At 36.7% G+C, this 19,782-nt stretch overlaps 1 protein-coding gene across 1 annotated transcript in view; it reads right to left on the bottom strand.

The window, feature by feature from the left end:
• Positions 1–19,782, bottom strand: part of Ret (protein kinase receptor Ret oncogene) — a 707,216-nt gene that overhangs the window by 257,741 nt on the left and 429,693 nt on the right. The window lies entirely within an intron of this gene.

The raw sequence follows: 19,782 nt of genomic DNA, 5'->3' as shown, positions 1-19,782 counted from the left end.
GTTAACACGTGGATTGACTGGGATAGCTTTTATCATTCGCTGTTTTTCTGGGAGAGGAAAGGGGCTTAAATATTTCCCAAATAACATTTTCTTACACTTATTCTTCTCATGTGGAGAATGGAAATTGTAATTAGTTGGTTGATAATTTTTAAACTGATGTGAACAGTGAAAACGTGCTTTGAATATCCAGACGAATGCAACTATGTGTCTAATCATTTTTACATATTTATTTTTAAGCTCTGGGTTTACAGTTATACTCAGTCAATAATTTTAAATTAATTGTTGATTCTATTTCATGAGTTTTAGAATATATTTAACTATTAGAGATGCGCACGAGACAAGATTTGAAGCTGTCTCGTCTCGAAAATGTGCTGTAAAAGTGATGTCTCGACTCGAAAAACGTATATTTTTCTATTGGAAGAGCTGTGTCTCAACTCTAATTTTCTCAGGAAAATTCTGTCTCGACTCGACTCGTGCGCATCCCTATTAACTACTTAGCCAAGCTTATATTAGGGACCCATAGGCCCAATTTTTAGAAGCTAAAAATCTGAAATTTAATTATAAGTCACGATGCTTCAGCGAGAAATCAACTTTTATATCCAGCATTGTGATTCCCATTGTGGCTTTTTTAATTGCAACGCATCACGGATCACACCAATCACTTTCTCATAATACTATAAGCTCTAAGACTGATGGGTTGAATGGTTAGATTTTTAACTTAATTTGCAGCACCGAGACTATATGATACATGGGCCTACAGCCTAACATGTTGTCCCAAACCAGATAAACTCACACTGGAAATCGAACCCAGGTCTTCCGCACCGAACACGAAGACAGAGCGTACTTCCATTTTTTCATTTATCGTTGCATAATCATAAAATGTTACATTTCCTCTGGATCTGACACGAACTTTTCCAGGTATAATACAAGGTTCCAGGACACACACGGCCTTTAATGATAATAACGCTAGTTTATTAGCCATATTTTGGTTAAATACAGGACATGGTTTATTTTTCCAACATGCTTAAAGATCTAATAGACTGACGCGGATAGCTCATATTTTTTTCTTTCCTCTCTTTGTTTTCACAAACAGACCAATATTTCATTGACATAATGTGTCAGAACTTAGTAGAAGAAGCAAAATGCTTCACTTCACAGGTAAACCAAAGACAAGACACGCATTTCAAACGACCTTCAGGCGATATTGCTTTGCCTTTCTTTGCCTCTAGCGTTTAGTGATGATTCATTGAATAAGTAGTTGCTTACTACTGAAGGAAATTTCAATGAATGAACAGCAGGGTGGATTGATTTAAATCAGTCTGATTTAAATCACGAATTTAATCAAAATTTAAATCACTTGATTTTTTAAATAAAAGTCGTTGGTTTAAATCAAAATCCGAAATAAATTAAAGTGAAAATAAGTAAAATCCCGTTTCTGTTCTGTTATTTCGATTATGGAAGATAATAAGAAAATACAATGAGACTCAAATTATGTAAGCACAATATGAAAACGAGTATCATGCGTTAGAGGATGTAGAGGATGATTAGAGAAAATCCCGTTTTGAACGGGTAACTGGTAAATCCTGCTTTCTTCTCTTTGTAACATAGGATTTTTAAATCGTTAAAACTATTCCAACGGAGAAATCATCATGAAAATTTAAGACGAAAGTTCTTTTGTGCCCACGTCTATTTGTTTGTTTTCAGGTAATAGGGTCGTATTTAGGAAAGCTCGATCCCCTCTGCGAACAAAAAGAAAATAATAATAATAGAGTTTAAAACTTCAGGCGAAATTTATGTACTAAATACATAGAAGTTATTCGGGATCGTAATACGGCAAATTTTGGATGCGTTAAATAAATAATAATTCTTTTGATAAAGTGAATACTTTCAAATATCTAAGATCAATATTAACAGACGAAAACGATATTCACGAAGAAATTAAATGTCGACTAAAAGCGGGGAATTCGTGTTATTATTTAGTTCAAAATCTCTTGTCGTCGCAAATTCTGCCGAGAAATTTGAAGCTTAAAATATATGAAACGATAATCATGCCTGTTGCTCTGTATGGTTGCGAAACATGGTCGCTTGCTATGAGGGAAGAGCATAGACTGAAAGTATTGGAGAACAAGATCCTCAGACGAATATTCGGACCTAAAAGGAACGGGAATGGGGAATGGTGGAAACTTCATAACGAGGAACTACATAATTTGTACGGTTTACCAAACATTGTTAGGGTCATCAGGTCTAGGAGACTCAGGTGGGCAGGTCATGTAGCCAGGATGGAAAAAAGTAGGAACGCTTTCAAAGTCTTAACTGGAAGACCAATCGGAAAACGACCATTAGGAAGACCTAGGCGCAGATGGGAGAACAATTTTTAGATGGATTTCGCAGATATAGGAATACAAAGTAGAAAATGGATCCAGTTGGCTAAGTATAGAAGACAGGAAAGCTTTTGTGAACGTGGAATTGATCCTATGGGTTCCATACGCCATAGAGTTAGTTAATTTTAGGCGAAATTTATAGACTTTATATGTATTTCGTGCGGCTAGCTAGTTTCGATTTTTTTTAAATATGGCCCTGCCAAACATCAGTAACTTTCGCGAAAAGAAAAGTGTCATATTGATAAACGTTGCTGTAAGCTTTTTTCCTTAATGCTTGAGACACATTGTTTGGGATTGAAATAGGTAAACGATTGGGGATTAATTCAATATTAAATCCCAATACTTCCACCTAAATGACATAATTAACATTTAATACTAATTTCTAATGTCTTTTCTGCAGTTCGCGACTTGTATTATACAAGGAGAAAGTTTTGATATAAATTAAAAAATCAACAAAAGTGATATTTTTTTAAAAAAAGATCATGATTTTTTTTCACCCTGGTCAACAGTCTCACACCCAAAAACAAATAAAAAGATCCACACTCGTCATATTATTTTCTCAAAAATAGAAAAAGAGTTTAGTTAGAGTTATATTTATATTTGCGGGTAGTAACTTGCTTCTTTACAAAAATAAAATTAATAATACCCACAATGAACATGCATCAATAAATAAATCAACCCATAATATTACTCTGATCCTTATTACACGCCTTCACATTCATACATCCTGTGGAGTATTTCGTTTGTGATTCTAGTGTCAGCAAAAGTGCCTAGAACTAAAGTAGTGTCTGTGTTGAGAGACAAAGCTGTTGAACTAGGATGTTCACATAAGACAGTAAGGCAACGGTTTACTGCGGCTGGACTCCATCACGCACAACCAGCTATGAGAACTATTTTGACAGATTACCACAAGGAAAGGCGTTCAGAATGGGCTAAGAAGAACGTGAGTCTTCCACAAGCCTATTGGGATCTCGTCATCTGGTCTGATGAGAAGGTGTTCCTCTCTGATCTGCAACCGAGAATGATATTATACAGGCCACGCGGGACACGATACTTCCACAACATGTCATTCGCACCGAACATTCAAGACGAGTTTCAGCTCATTTTTGGGGCTATATGGCAGCTGAAGGTCCACGCGAGATTATTCCTGTTCCTGGACGAATGACTAGTGCGACTTATATCCAAGTACTGGAGGATACACTGCTTCCGTCTCTACACGAAAAATTTCCAGAACAAGAGGAATTCGTGTTTATGGAAGACAACAGCGGTGTTCATACCTCGAGGCAAACTCAAGCATGGTTGGAAGATCATCCAGAGCTAATATGTATAGAATGGCCTTCTCGATCGCCAAATCTTAACCCTATAGAACATCTTTGGGCGTTAATGGTTCAAGAATGGGAAGAACGTCGACAAGACCGTAACAAAGGCATTCTTGAGGCACATGAATAGAACTCTGGAATAATATCCAACAACATCCAACTATATTCTCGAATCTTGTAGCTAGTATACCTAATCGTTTGGGTGACGTTATAGAAGCAGAAGGTGACTAGACAAAATACTTGAATTCTTTCATTTCCAAATATTTGCCTTTTATTGATCTTTTCTTCTTTTGTTCAATGGTAAAGAACTTATACATTTCATTTTTGTTCTCAATTAACCTAAAAGACATTTCAAGCTGGATTAAATGTCTTACGTTTTCTTCATCAAATTCAACTTTGATTTTGTTTTTATCCCAATTAATGTTCAAGAGACCTTTGGAGCTAAAGTTAAATATTTTATTTCGTTTTTAGAAAAATTAGTTTTAATTTAATTTTTTCCTAATTAATGCCCAAAAGACATTTGGGGCTAGAATTACATATTTTATTTCTTCTTTACAAAATAACGTTTTATCACTACTACTTGTTCTGTGTGTTAAAGAAGCGAGCGGATTTATTTTCAACTTTTATATTTGCATTATCTTTCTCTTCATCAGTTTCAGTCCCTACCAACAATAGTAGTTTTTACACTTTCAAAAAAAAAAGTTGCTTCATGAAATCAGGTTTAACAAAAGCACAGAAGTTATCGTAAAATGTAATCTTGAAATTGGCTTAATTTCCCCAACTCTCATGCATAACAGCATAACCAATAGACCTAACCACAGCCTGAAAGAAAAAATACCTACTATTTCATGAAAATTGGGAACTTTGGAGAAAAAATGTTGTTAACAGTTTCACGAAATGAAATTAATTCATCTTTTATTCGTCCAACTTCAACTAAAAACAATAACTTTATGCCTCTAATTTCAAACAAAACACATTATGTTTCACAAAACTCTAATTTGCACGAAATATTTCTTCTTACATGACAAGAGGAATAAAGTTTACTCCTTTATTATTGGTCAATTATAATTCCAAACAGCGGAGTTAATTGGGGACCTACAAAATATTTGGAATTTTGTAAAGGAACATAATTGGGAGGGGGCGATTGGTCATTCTTGACTGATTTTACCCCTAAAAGTGTGGCATGTTCATAAACTCCAAATTACACTCGCACCATATTCTTTAAAAATTAAATACTTTTTACAGATGTTATACTGGATCTTTTTTAAACGGCAGGGTAAACTAATTCAACCTCTAATTCTTGATAGCCGGCGTAGTTCCGTCTCCTCCTACATTATCATTCCACCAAGTCTACCATCATAATTCACATCCCTCAGTCATCGTCCCACTTAGTCTACAGGGCATAATTTTGGACGTAAAACTGAAAAACTTAATTTCATTTTTCTCTTGACCCCAATTGACTTCGTTTAATAGGGATGATCGAGAAGCCCCAAAGAAAATATACGCAATATTGAATCAAATTGACTCAATATGGTGGAAGTTATTTTTAAACAAATTTTATTATAATATTTAAATAACCAAGTTTCGAAGTTCAGAGGAACTTGGTCCCTTTTACACGCTTATCCATTGCCAATTTCACCCGCAACCAATTCGAATGATGCGGATGGCCTAAAGTAAAAATAGCCTATGTTTTGTTTAATCAAATGATCTTCAAGTTGTTTTGCCTATAACACAAAATTGTTTTATATGTGTATGTGCAAAGAGTGAGTGTTTTAGCTTTCACCCCTTATTCTTGATAGAGTTAAATCCCAAACAATATTATTATTAGTTGACACAATAAGCCGATTTCATTAAAATGAAACCAAAACAATAAAAGATAGTTGTGGAACAGGCAAACGGCCGCACATACACACAAATGTCAGTTGAGTCGAATTGTAGCGCTTGTCTTTGATCAATTTCACTATGTTCCATAAAAATGGGATTTGTTTAAAGATGTCTTCGCGGAACAGTTTTCAATCAGGGACGAATAATTAACTTCCTCAGTATTGACTGATTTCAGAACCAAGCAGTAGAATTGTGGGAAAGGCTTATAGAACATATACTTCATATTGTATTAGCATCTAATCACTTTTATGGATCTCGAACCGGCTCGGTATGTTGAGGTGACTGAGTCGTGAGCCGAGCCGTTGACAACACTACAGGCTACTTAGCTACACCCACCGGCTTCCACTGGGACACTGCGGCCCCCACCTTTGTAACAGTTTGTAGTAATATTCATTATCTTCACCCACAGAATCAGCTATCCAGTTGCGATGATTAAATTATACATATGTATTTTATTTATTTATTTACTAAAATATTTACGATACAGCCAAAACACCATTTTTGTAAAATGTCTATTATTTAAATGAAGCAGAGTGAATATTCTATTGAGTTTAGAACTATCACTTGCTACACTATTAATTGACAACTAATATAGTTTATGTTCATTATTTCTGACAATTTTCTACAAATTACTTGCAGAGACTATTCGGAGTAAACGTTTTACTTAGTTTAGTCATATTTTATTTTAATATATTTTAAATATATTTTATTTTATTCTTTTTGTTTAATAAATATAATTATATTTTTCTTTCTTCTTCTATGGGAATTAACAATTCTCATTTTTTCTTTTTATTATGGGAATAAGGAAAACTATTCTGAACAATTTTAAAGCACTTAACGCCAAGGCGTAGATAAATATGCTATTTTATTTCGTTATCTGTGTGATATATGAGATACTATATTTTTCTTTCATATATAGGAGAATTAACGTTTATCTTTAGTCTCCTAAGGAAATTAGAAAAATGGATATTCATAACAGCATTGGTTTCAAACACTTAATGTCAAGGAGCAGATAGACTATTATATTTTGTTCTCCCCATGAAATAAGCATACCTTTTTCTTTCTTTCTTTCTGCATGGTGGCCCTTAAGACTTACCTAGTCGATAGCCAGAAGTTTGCCTGAAGGCATAACGTCGCGTAGCAAACAACTCGGTTCGACACGTGCTAATATACCTACCTTCTGAATAGAGTTGGAAGTCATTTTTTTATTTTCATCATTTCATGGAAAGTTATGTATATATCTTCGCTTCTGTGCTACTACTACCATTACTAATCTCCCCAAAAGTAAGCAAATCTCCTTTTTGAGTACTTTTTTCATCATATTTTATTGAAAAAAAGTGTTATGAACGATTTAAAAAAATAGAAAAATTTCCTTCGGCCGGATTTGAACTCACGCCAAAAGCAATTCTTGTTACCAGCCTACAACGCTAGCGCACACGGCCACGAGGACCGATAGCAACAAGCGTATGGTTTCTGTAATATACATAGATACAGGCTACGTAGCAAGATACGGATAACGCCAACCAATCAGAATCGTGTATTTAGTTACTACTACTGGGAGTACTCTCCCGAGCAAGATCTCAACAACCTGTCCAAGCTAGAGGTTAACTATGTCAATAAAATTCATTTCAAACGGTTCAGCCATTTTTCGCTATGATAGACAACATATTTTTAATTTATATACTATGTAGATATACGTTAATAGTATTGTTACTGTCTTTTTATTTAAGTTATTTATTGATATAAAAATGATGTATTAACTTTAATATTTGACAGTATCATACAAATTCATCGTGCGTATGATGACGTGTCGTCGTCACCAGGTCTGTTCCGGTCATTCCGGGACACGAGTGTGATTGCTTCCAGGTCACGAAATCCGTAACCAATTATCACTGCTTCCAAATACCAGTATAATAATAGGGTATGTTCTAACCCCAACGGGTAGGAACTGACTGTGGTTAGATTTTTTTTATAAAAACGGAGCTCGATTCTCAGTAGAAGCCTATGGTTTCGGATCCCACGTTAAGCTGTAAGTCCATGTCTCATATAGCCTCGCTGCTGAATGGGAGGCTAAAGTTAAAGCAACTACTACAACTAATAACAGACATTCTACAAAGAGCTCTGCAGACCATTTTCTTCATAAGGAATATTTTTTTTTCATATCAAACAGAGCAAACATAAATGTATAATTACAAGGATTCTGTTAAAATCTTCCGAAGTATTCAGAAACCTAAGAAACCAAAAAAAGAAAAACCAAGAAACAAAAAAAAAAAAAAAAAAAAAGATTTGATGTATGAACTTCTACCAAAGATAAGTTCTAGCAAGCGAAGTAGGCTATTTTTAGCATTATTCAATTTGATCAGTTGCTACATTTGCTAATAAAAAGTTGACGTTAAATGTTCTCCCTGAAATATACGCAAAGGAGAAAATACTTTTTGAACAAAGATCCGGCTTTAGATTGGTTGATTTATATAAAAAGAGTGAGTTTGTAACGACACAATTACAACCATTGGATTCAAACTTGTGTTGCGTTATTCAAGGTTTAAAGTTCTTACCATATTTCAGATTCTATCGAGATCAAATTGAAGGTGTATATTTCAAAGTGAAGTGTCCCTATCTGTTCAAGAAACTTGTATTTCAGAATCTACTGGCAATATTATCGCTAACTTCAAATACCCTGTATTTCATTCAGTTTAGTGTATTATAAAACATTGCTTAGTTCTATTATAAAATTGTTCATAATATCTGTCATATTATTTTCGATATTTTTAAGTATATATATATATATATAGTTAATTCCATTTCTTTATATAATGAAATGTAATCCCATAGTGACAGTTTGAACAATAATCTCTGTTTTGTTAAAGACTAAAGGATGAGAATTTTATATATAAACGAAAAAAACAAAATTAGTGATATTTAGTTCCGGTTCCAGAAATAGTGATGATCGAAGTCAATGTGCTGATCACACACAAAACAGCTTAAATCCATTTCCTTGACCATAGCTAATTATGGACTACAATTGAAGAGAATTCAATTTATTTTGAGCTGTAATCTTATTCATCGCTCTTATTAACAATCAAATCTAGAAGATTTATGCATATAAAATTCTACTTCATTTTTCGCTTGACAAGTAAAAAATAAATAAATACTTGCAGAATATCGAATCACACCTTGAACTGTAACATATGTTTCTTTCTACCGGACTCCTATCTGATCAATAATAAAATAAAAATAAAAAATAACGAGGCGAAGATTCGAATCCGGGTCTCGAGAATGGGAATTCTGCTCGGATCCAATGAGCTACGGAATAAGGTACACGAAACATCTACGCTATAAGTATATGGGAATAATCGTAAGCTTCACGCTGTGAAAGAACTTTTTTCCTTTTATTAAGTTTTACGATATTTCTATAGTGTTTTAAGAGAACTGCAAAGAGATAGATCATGCAGTTATCAATTTGGTTAGGGATTGAGAATTAAAAACTTTTAAAACATTTAATTAAATCGCGATACGGTAGCAAGGAATGTGTAGCGATTTCATTCTAGTAGTAATGGGAAAAAGATAGTATCCCACGGAAAACATGCATTTTCTTATGTGTCAGAGAATATATAACTTGGTAGCAGGGGCGTAGCCAGGATTTGAATTCAGGATGACCGCTGGCTAAATGTTCATTTGGGATGTGTCCAGGGATTCACCCCGGGAAAAAGTTTAAATAAAACCGCAATCTTAGGGCTTATATTAACAACTTCTACAAATGTCGGGCGTTCCAGACCTCCTGGCTACGCCACTGCTTGGTAGCATCCATTGTTCCTGATCATAATCAGTCTGATGATCAGTGATCATGATCATAATCACTTTCACCTTCAGCCATAATTTTATTCTTCCAAGCAAAAAAGAATGCCTTCGTTCTACGCATTTGGAGTTCTTAAAAGTAAAATTATAGCATAATTAAACGTGTGATTTTACCATTTGAATGTAAATTTATGTCCCTTACTGACCAAAACAAATCTTATGGGCGCAATCTGCTTCCTAAGCCCCGCTCGTGTGCTTCTCCCTGTTCCCAATAGAAAATTTAGCTTAGGTATTTTCTGCAAAACTATTCGCGAGATATAGAATTTCATACTCAGTACTTCTGTTTACTTGGTACGGGAATTCATAGAATTGGAAATAATTCCGTTGTGTAAGTATAATTATGCAGAACAGCGATGAATAAATGTTTTGTGTTGCTTAAAATGTATGCAAATTGTTAGGAAATTTTCTAGAGTGGTGGAAAATATTCTTCTCAGGCTGGGACAACAGTAATTAAGTTAGTGCCAAGGAAAGAAAAACTAGAGACGGGGAATTTCCCTAGCTTCCCCCTACAAATAAATCACTGGTCGTAACGAACGCTTTTCCTGACGTATGACCGTTGCACTCTGTGTGGCTCCGTGGATGAGTGAGCAAAGGCGTGGCTTCGTAATCATGGGGTTTAGGGTTCGAGTCCGGTCGAGGCAAGTTGGTATTTTTTTCCATTGTTCGTTCCCCATATCTTAAGATGTTTCTCTCCCTCCCTAATCATCTGATGCTCTCAACTGAGTTCTCCACTTGAATTCAACAACTGGTAATGGGATGCTCTCAAGTTCGGGTGAGCTTTTACATGTCTACTTACAAAATCAAATTTTCGACAAAATATGGATGCTATCCGATCATTTTGTCTCCAATTCTGAATTTGCACATGTGAGTGTATTTCTCCTTCATCATATTTGCATCTCCCGTTCTCCTATGTTGTCAGTTGTGACAAAAGATGGCTTGGGCCCAAGATTTCAAATCATGAAAGTGCTATACCAATGGGCTCACTCTCGCTAAGCATTTGATTAAAAGTATGTTTTCATACTGTAGGAGGGGAGCATTCGCTCTTCCTACCCCCCCCCTGAAGAGACAGAATATTTATTCAGGTTCTGCAAAGTCATTTCAGATCAAACGACTTAAGGAGAGTTCATTCCAACAGCAACAGGATTAGGCTTTCATTTGTTGTTGCACTTTATCTTCGCGAATAGGACTAATATCAAGTAGTATGTTTGGCATAAGAACTAAACGTCTAAGATTCATCTCATTTTGGAGAAATGATGCTGTAGACGGTAGTGGGAATTTCACCCAAGTGTACGGGAATTTTCAGTGCCTGGCGATTATGCCACCCGCCTTCTTTTTAAGTTAATTCGGTTGCAATACTTCCCGGCAAATACTTGGACTCAACTGGTGGAGCACTCTTGCCGTAAATCTCCATATGGCTGTACCATCCAGAAGTGTCTCTCGCTGTACAAGTACACAGATGGTCGAAGTGTGAAAAGACCTCGTCCCTCGCTAATTGCAAAGACTATAAGTAATTGCCATTCGAAGCTAATGGATACAGATTCTGTGGCATATTTATTAGGAGACGTGATTACTTATTAACATTCAGGACGGAGAAAAGGTGCAAGTAGTTCAGAAACTGCTAACTCGAGATTCTTAGAAATGACAAAGACAGGCATCTCGCGAAAATAGGCACACAATTCTTTTAACTTGGCACACAATTTGAAGTGTTCTGAAAGAAGAGTTAAATCCATACAGGAAAACTACATAATTGCCTGAAGTCTCTGATCATCGATTGGAGTGTGATGAGATAATTCTTGCTTGGAATGAAGAGTAGTCCAATCTTTTTAATAATATCCTGTAGTCAGATGAAACCATGTTTCATGTTGGGAGGACCCATCGGTGGTTGTTGAAAATGCCCAACATCGCCCAAATGTCTAGTGTGGTGCAACACGACATCTACAAAAGTTGAGATATATACACATCATTCGGAACACAATGAATGCAGAATCGTACCTTGTTATGTTTGAAGATTATCTTTGAGGTACTGTATCCACGTGGGACAATTAGAAGTAACTGATCTTTAGGGAAGATGAGGCCTTGCCTCATTTCGCATATCCTTCTGTGCGTGGCTCGATATATATTTTCCAAAATACTGAATGGGACCTCGTGGTCCTCTTAAACTGCCAGCAATGAGTCCTGACCTAATGCCCTTCAACTTCTTCTTCTGGAGATGAGTGAAGGAAGAAGTTAATCGCAGAAAATCAAAGAATCTTAGTGAATAGAAGGAGCTAATTCGCCAAGGTCTTGCAAACTCTCCGCTGGAATATTTACAGACATCTGCTGCAAACATCCGCATCTAAGTTTACGAAACTTGGTGGATAAAAGTGGTGCTTATATTGAAGTTTAGCAATGTATAACAAATCTACCATAGTGATGAACAAACTGTATATATATATATATATATATATATATATATATATATATATATATATATATATATATATATATATATATATATATATATATAGATAGATAGATAGATAGATAGATAGATAGATAAATAGATAGATACAGATGGTGATCAGAAAAATGGAAACACCTGTAGTAGGCAACACGTCAGATGTATGGGTTGGCAGTGGTGTCGTGGCGCCCGCAGCGCCGGACCGCTGGTGGTGGTGTGTTAGGCCGGTGTCCATACTACGTCAGGCGCAGTGGAACAGCAGTGTCCAGTGGCTGCAGCAGACGGAGGTAGTGTAAAATGAGAGACCTCTCAGATTTTCAAAAAGGGCAAATTGTTGGTGCGCGATTATGTGGAGTGAGTGTGACGGCAGTGGCTACTGTGTTAGGTGCGTCGCGTGGGACAGTGTCGAAGGTGATGACGGCCTACACAACAGACGGGAAAACCACATCGGGGAAGCGGAACAGTGGGCGGATGAAAATCATGAATGACAGGTCACGCCGGGTATAACCGTCGTGCCACTGCGGAGCAAATAACGGAGGAACTCAATCAGCACCTCCTCATCCTGTTTCGACAATCACAGTTCGCCGCGAATTACATGACATGAACTTACGGGGTCGTGTTGCACGGGCCAAACTGCTCATCAGGGACCACAACGCTTTCGCACGCCGCAAATGGTGCCGCGACCATGCAACTTGGACCGTTGAGGACTGGTAACGTGTAATATGGTCGAATGAATCATCCTTCACCCTATTCCCAACCATGGGCCGTGTTTATGTGTGGAGAACGCCCAGAAGCTTATGATCTGCAGTGTCTCCGCCCAACTGTGAAACATGGCGGCGGCTCGGTGATGCTGTGGGCCGCCATATCATGGTTTTCATTGGGTCCTGTGGTAACACTTAGCGGACGAATCACTGTCAACGATTATGTCGCAATTTTAGGAGACCACTTGCATACTATGGTCCGGATGTTGTTCCCGGACAATAACGCCATCTTCCAGGATAATAATGCACCCATTTACACAGCTGGCGTTGTTGCAGCGTGGTTTGAGGAACATCGGGATGAAGTTAAACACCTCCCCTGGCCCGCCCAATCCCCAGATCTCAACATAATTGAACATCTGTGTTTCGTCTTGGGAACACGACTCCGGTGACGATTTCCACCTCCATCCTCTCTCACAGAATTGGCCGATGCCCTGCACGAGGAATGGTGTAAAATTCCACTTGCTATCATTCACGACCTCTATGCCTCCATCCCACGTCGCATCAAGGCTGTCCTGACACCATATTAATTTGGTAAGTTGCAATTTCGTTCAGGTGTTTCCATTTTTCTTATCACCATCTATCTATTTATCTATCTATCTATCTATCTATCTAGAAAGTAGAAATCTAGAAAGAAGAAGTAGAAATCTTGGTATACTAGTGTTCACATCAGAGTAAAGGAAATATCCTGTAACAATCTTTATATATACTTGTAAAATGTTGCCAATCAATGCTGTAAACTTATATTTATACTGTAGTAGGTAGAGCAATTTAACACACGGGATTTTCGATTTTATCCCATAACCTTTTATTATAAAAGTCTTGTTGTATATAAATTTAACATAGAAAAAAAGCTATAATTATAGTCCGAAGACCTATAGAATGTTCTGTATGCAGTTTTTCTGGGTAAAATAGTTGTAGCAAGGCTCAAACAGCCAAGGAAAGGATATTTACCCCTTCGACCTCGATCGCGAGGTATCTTCGGTATGTCTTTACCCTAAGTAGTTAGAGTTAAGAATTCTCAGTGCTCCAGACAACCAACAGAGCTCCAGGTTAGGTAAGTGAGTAGAAGATCTCAGAGCTTCAGGCAAGCTAAGAGAATGGTTGACCAGCCTAAACCGATTCTGATAAAGGTTTTCCAGCCTATTTTATACCCTATTCATGAACAATGACGGTGCTAGTGTTCACCTTTTGTGACGTGTCCTGGCAATGATGACGGTACTTGTCATCTGCTTGCTCGTAGTAGTTGTAGTAAGAGAACGCGCGGTTTTGTTTACCAATAAGAAACAGGTGGTGTTATTTAGAAATATTGACCACGTGTAGAATATAACAATATAAAATATACAATATTAATTTATTTGGAACACCTAATTAGTTGTGTTAACAAGAATAAAATATAAAAAATGAATAGATTCACTTCACATCGTCGTGGGATAAAGCTTTTTAAAGATAGGTTAATGTTTTTTCTCCCCTAAAATTTAGTACAAAATCAAAGTGATTATATGAGTAGGGTAGCCATATTTCAAATATGAAAATCAGGGACGTTACTAAATTACGAGAATCTTTGAATACTTAAAAAGAAATGTTATACACCAATTTTTTTTAGCATTAGATAGAGTTGTTCAAGTGTTACGTGATCACATTTTTAGTCATTTCAGTAGACCTTCTCCTCCTTAGTTAAGTAAACGTAAGCAGATGATTTACCCCCTCCACCTGGTAAGCATTTTTTTAAATTCTTAGGGTCTGTTATGTTTCGTGGCTTTCAGAGTTTGTTTTGGCTCATTTAAGTTATGATCTTTCCTTCAACACATTTTGTGTGTTCGTCTTGTATTCTTTTAGAACGGTTAATTCATTGACAATATTTTCTGGCAGCGTTTGTTATCTTGAAAGAACCTCTTTCTTTCAAGTTTTACTTTATTTCTGCTATTGTCAACAAACTAACAACTCAATAACTCGTATGTAATGTTATGCTTCGTTCAACGTCAAAATAATTAATAGTGAACTTAATTAAATCCATGTTTTATGTATTCAAGCTTTTTTTTTCAATTTTTGAATTGCCACACTCAGAAGTTGAAGAGAATAATTATATACCTCATTATGTGGAAAAAGGAAACTATAATATTCCCTTTCTTTCTTCTTCGCTAGAATCCGGGACATTTAACATTTTCGGGGCGCCGGGACGCAGATCTCGATTTCGTGATGGTCCCGGATTTTCCAGGACGAATGGTAACTCTACATATGAATGTCGTGCTTAAGTTATTCGCTTCTTATGTTTTCTGCAGTATAAATATGATTGTCATAATTAACAATAGCACGTTTATTAGATTCTGCTTAATTATTGTTTCGATTCAAATTTCTTCAATGAACCCGAAGTTATATACAGAACAGCCGCTCTATTTATATAATTAGCCTTTGACTAACTGGGGGCTCCGTCCCCAAATCCTCGCGTTTGCTCGGTCTACGGCCTCGCATCTCTTACGTATCAACCTTTGCATCAACAATGAATTTCATATTTCTTGAAATTGCCCAGCTGGGGGCTTCGTCCCCCACACCCCCGCCTTTGCTCCGCCTACGGCCTCGCACCTCTTAAATCCACAATTATATGGAATTTCAAGTTTCTTTTCATATTTCAACTATCTAAAATATAATATTTTGTATCCCAAGAAAACGCCTATTTAAATAACGTGAGGATTTCTATATCCTATAGACCCCTTAAAAATTGATAATATTCACTTTTGGAAACTTGCCTGTAGGTTAGCTCGGAAGGCTACAATCATGTCAAATTTCATCATTTTAATCCTGATGGAAGTTCCTAAACATTTTGTTGTGTAGAAGACGTCCTACATTAATAACAAGGGAAAAATGTTTTAGTTCCCCACAAAACCACTTTCAAGTTGGAAATTTTTATTTTTATTGATTTCCTTAGGTCACGATAACAAAAACATACAATGATACCAAACTTCACGTTTGTATTCCAATTCCAAGTACCTAAATATAAGACTATAGGTCCAAAAGAAGGATCATTTAAATAACATGGGGAATTTCTTCATCTCCCCTTTAGACCCTCTAAAAATTAAAAATATTCACTTTTGGCAATTTTTCTGTCGGTTAGTTCTGGAAAGGTACAATCATGTCAAATTTAATCATTGTAGCTCTACAGGAAGTGTCCAATAATTTTGGGGCTTAAAAGGTGTGCTATATAAATAACATGGGAAGGATTTTTCAGTTCCCCATAAAACCACTCTCAAGTTGGAAATTTTTATTTTTACTGATTTACTTTGGTAATGCTAACAAGAACGTATGAGCATACCGAATTTCAAGTTTTTATTCTAATTCCAAGTACTTAAAACGTGAGATTATTGGTCCGAAAAAAGACTCATTTAAATAACATGGGGAAATCTTCATTCTCCTTTAGACCCCTTTAAAAAATAAAAATATTCATTTTTGGCAATTTTCTTGTCGGTTAGTCCCGGGAAGCTACAATCATGTAAAATTTAGTCATTGTAGCCCTACATGGGAAGTACCTTGAAAAGAACAATAATTGATTCGCTTGTTTTCTTCTCTATGTAACAGAAAAAGAAGAAACCGCGGTTACTACTTGAACATCCTTCGTAATTTAGTTACGCTTGCTTTCAGAATATCATTATTTTGCTAAAGTAGAATATATTTAGAACTGAGTTGCAAATATCTCCTATCATATGTAATATTGCGGGCAGATATTTCTGTAAATTACGTGATTGAACCATAAGGTTTGAAATGCAACTATCCGAAAATGCTTAGTTGGAAATTGCTAATATCTACATTAACTGCAGAAACACTGAATTTCTAAACGACTCTTCAATAGAATATAGATTGGTCGTAGGTTTCCTACATTATCATAGGCTTTACGACGCCCCAACTTAATCCCAGTGGACACCTTCCTGTGATGGTACAACTAAGAAAGCCCTTTCATTTCCAACCATAACACCGTGGTTGTGTACTAGTACATGAAGAAGTAGTAAATGTCGCAAAGTACATGAAGGTATATCCAACTTTGCAGAAGCAACGCAACGTTCACACAGACCCATTGAATACACCGTTAGGTGTTAGGTAAATATTATCTAACCAGGAAAAGGTCCGAATGGGGCACTAGAGTTGCCGAACGACATGTATCAGGTATGAAAGAGAGTGTGAAACTATGTACATATGCAAATTTATAGCGGCTGAGGGCAACATGGAAAAGCAGGAGAGCCGGAAGAAATATGGCCGACCGTAGTGCTCAGCAACTCAAAAAGCTAAGGAATCTCTCGTTCCCCACTTGAATGGCCACAGAAATTAAAGTCAAATGTTTAGTAGTAGATGCATGATAAGATATGCTATATGTAATGAACATCATGGCTGCCATATTGAGTATCCATCTTGAATTTGGATTCACAATGTAAAAGAGAAAGTGGGTCATGTGGCATATGGAATAACACTGAAATTTTACCAGGAATTCATTGGTATTAACTATTGTATAGTAACTTTATTGTGAGTTGAAAAGTAACATGCAAGAAAGTCGTGAGGGGATGTTTGAACAAACTTCGGAATAATCTGTCGGAATAATGTTGGCACATGATGCACATCTAGACGAAAAATACAAAGAGCATTTGCACATGCAAAGAGCTGGTAATATCTCAGTGTTAAAGATGGACTGTTGTTGTCACGTTAAAACACCCGGCACAAAAGAGGGCTAGGGATTACAGGTACAATTACGACGTGATTCTTCTAAAAGAAAATAACATACATCATCACATAAGCAAGTATAGTGATAAAGGTAAATACCAACTTATGAAGGGTTGATGTGAAGAGTATCTATAAGAGTGTGGTGAAAACAGAAGAGCTGTTCTCACCTTTGCACGCTATCATCTATCTCTAACGTTTGTTATTCTCCTACCATTGTATCAATATTCACTAGAAACTACATTTCTGATCTTATGCACAGGGATTATTGTCGCACGTCCCAAACTCATGCACTAATCATGACACAATTACCTGGGGATTCATATTCATGGCCACAAGAACAAATAACTTTTGCAAATGATGAATTAGAATATACATTGTCATTTTCCAGAACTTCCTCACCAGTGGCTCACCGATCAAGGGCACATTAACCTTCCTACCAAAAACTCTATCTTACATGACACTTCACTGATAACGCAGATATTAGCTAATGAGCTTTCTCGCGTATTTTCTGTTTACAACCAGGACATACAGTAGGTGGCATGGACTCACTTTTGGTCTCTTCTTTCTCTGTCGTCAATGACCATCTTCCCCTTACTCGCAACTATTCTGCATGTAAACACACTTTTCCTTTGGTCTGTATACAAACCAAAGTTCTGCAAGCTCTAGCTTTTGCGTTATACTAGTGAGACTATCACAGTTCATATGCGTCCTTCTTGCATGTTACTTCTCAGCTCAAAATAGTTGCTACAGAGTAGTTAACACTAATGTATTCCTGGTAAAATTTCAGTGCTATTTCATATGCCACATGATTCCTTTATCTTTTATATCGTGAATCCAAATTCAAGTTGGACACTTTCAATATGGCGACTATGATGTTCATTACGTATAGTAGATCTTACGTATCTACTACTAAATATTTAGCTCCACTTCTATGGCAATTTACGCGCGGAAAGAGTGATTCCTTAGCTTTCTTTATTGCTGGGCCCTACGGTCGGTCATATTTCTTCTCCATGTTGCCCTCAGCCGCTATAAATTAGCATATGTACGAAATGCCATATACTCATGACATATGTACTCATGTCCAAAATTATTGTTGCATGTCTATAAATATGTTGTTGTAGGAATATAATTTGATAACGAACTTGCCCGGTATTTCTTATAATGTCAGTATGTGTATAATCGGCAAAGACATGTATGTGGCAAGTTTCATGTCAAACGAACAGTAAGTAAAAACAGTAAAACGAAAATAAAACTTTCTAGTCTATTTGGCAATATTTTGTTTTACTCATTCTAATTTTCGTATTTATATTTCTTTTCCAATGAAATTTACCACAAATATACATTTCCCGATTGCACACATAATGTCAGTATTAAAAGTACGTAGGTTGCTATATATATTTCTGGCCTAGGCAACACTAAGTGTTGCCAGGTGCAATCTGACATTTCCATTGGAAAGTTTGACATTTTGTAGCATAAATGTACTCAGAACTTTTTGACTTACGACAATTTTTTTTTCTTTTACAGGTACTTGAAGAAATCAACTTGGCAAAAAAATGGAATTAACTCGTGAACATTTTCGTGCGATCATTTTTCACAACTTTCGACGTGGATTATCACGACAAGAGTGCATCGATGAACTTAAATCTTTGTATGGCGACGAAGCACCATCCTATAGCACTGTGAAAAACTGGTACAACGAATTCAATCGTGGCCGACGCTCGCTCAAAGACGAATTCCGTGAAGGTCGTCCAAAAACAGCCGTTGTGCCAGAAAACATCGATGCCGTACGTGAACTGATAATGCAAGACCGTCATGTGACTTACCGTGAGATAGAGGCATGCCTAGGCATTTCTTCCACCTGCATACATTCGATATTGCATGAACACCTGGCCGTAAAAAAGGTTTGTTCCCGTTGGATCCCGCACAATTTGACAATCGCTCAAAAGAAAGCTCGTGTGGATTGGTGTAAAGAAATGCTGAAAAAATACGATCGCGGTGCTTCAAAAGACGTTTATAAGATCGTCACAGGTGACGAATCATGGATCTATGCGTATGAGCCCGAAACAAAACAGCAATCGACCGTGTGGGTCTTCCAAGACGAGCCAAATCCAACGAAAGTTGTTCGTGGAAGAAGCACTTCGAAGCAAATGGTCGCCTGTTTCTTCGGCATAACTGGTCATGTGGCGACTGTTCCGCTTGAGCAACGTAGGACGGTCAATTCTGAGTGGTACACCACCATTTGTTTGCCTGAAGTCTTCGGAGAAATTCGAAAAATGAACAAGAGAAGACGAATCATTGTGCACCATGACAATGCGAGCTCTCACACATCGGCTCAAACCAGCGCATTTTTGACCGGCCAAAACGTCGAAGTGATGGGTCATCCGCCGTACAGCCCTGACTTGGCACCCAATGACTTCTTTTTATTCCCACACATCAAGAAA

The sequence above is a fragment of the Thermobia domestica genome, chromosome 10, assembly GCF_964235325.1.
Source record: "Thermobia domestica chromosome 10, izTheDome1.hap1.1, whole genome shotgun sequence".
NCBI classification, from domain to species: domain Eukaryota; kingdom Metazoa; phylum Arthropoda; class Insecta; order Zygentoma; family Lepismatidae; genus Thermobia; species Thermobia domestica.
The sequence above is the reverse complement of the archived record's forward strand: the minus strand, read 5'-3'. Positions and strand labels throughout refer to the sequence as shown.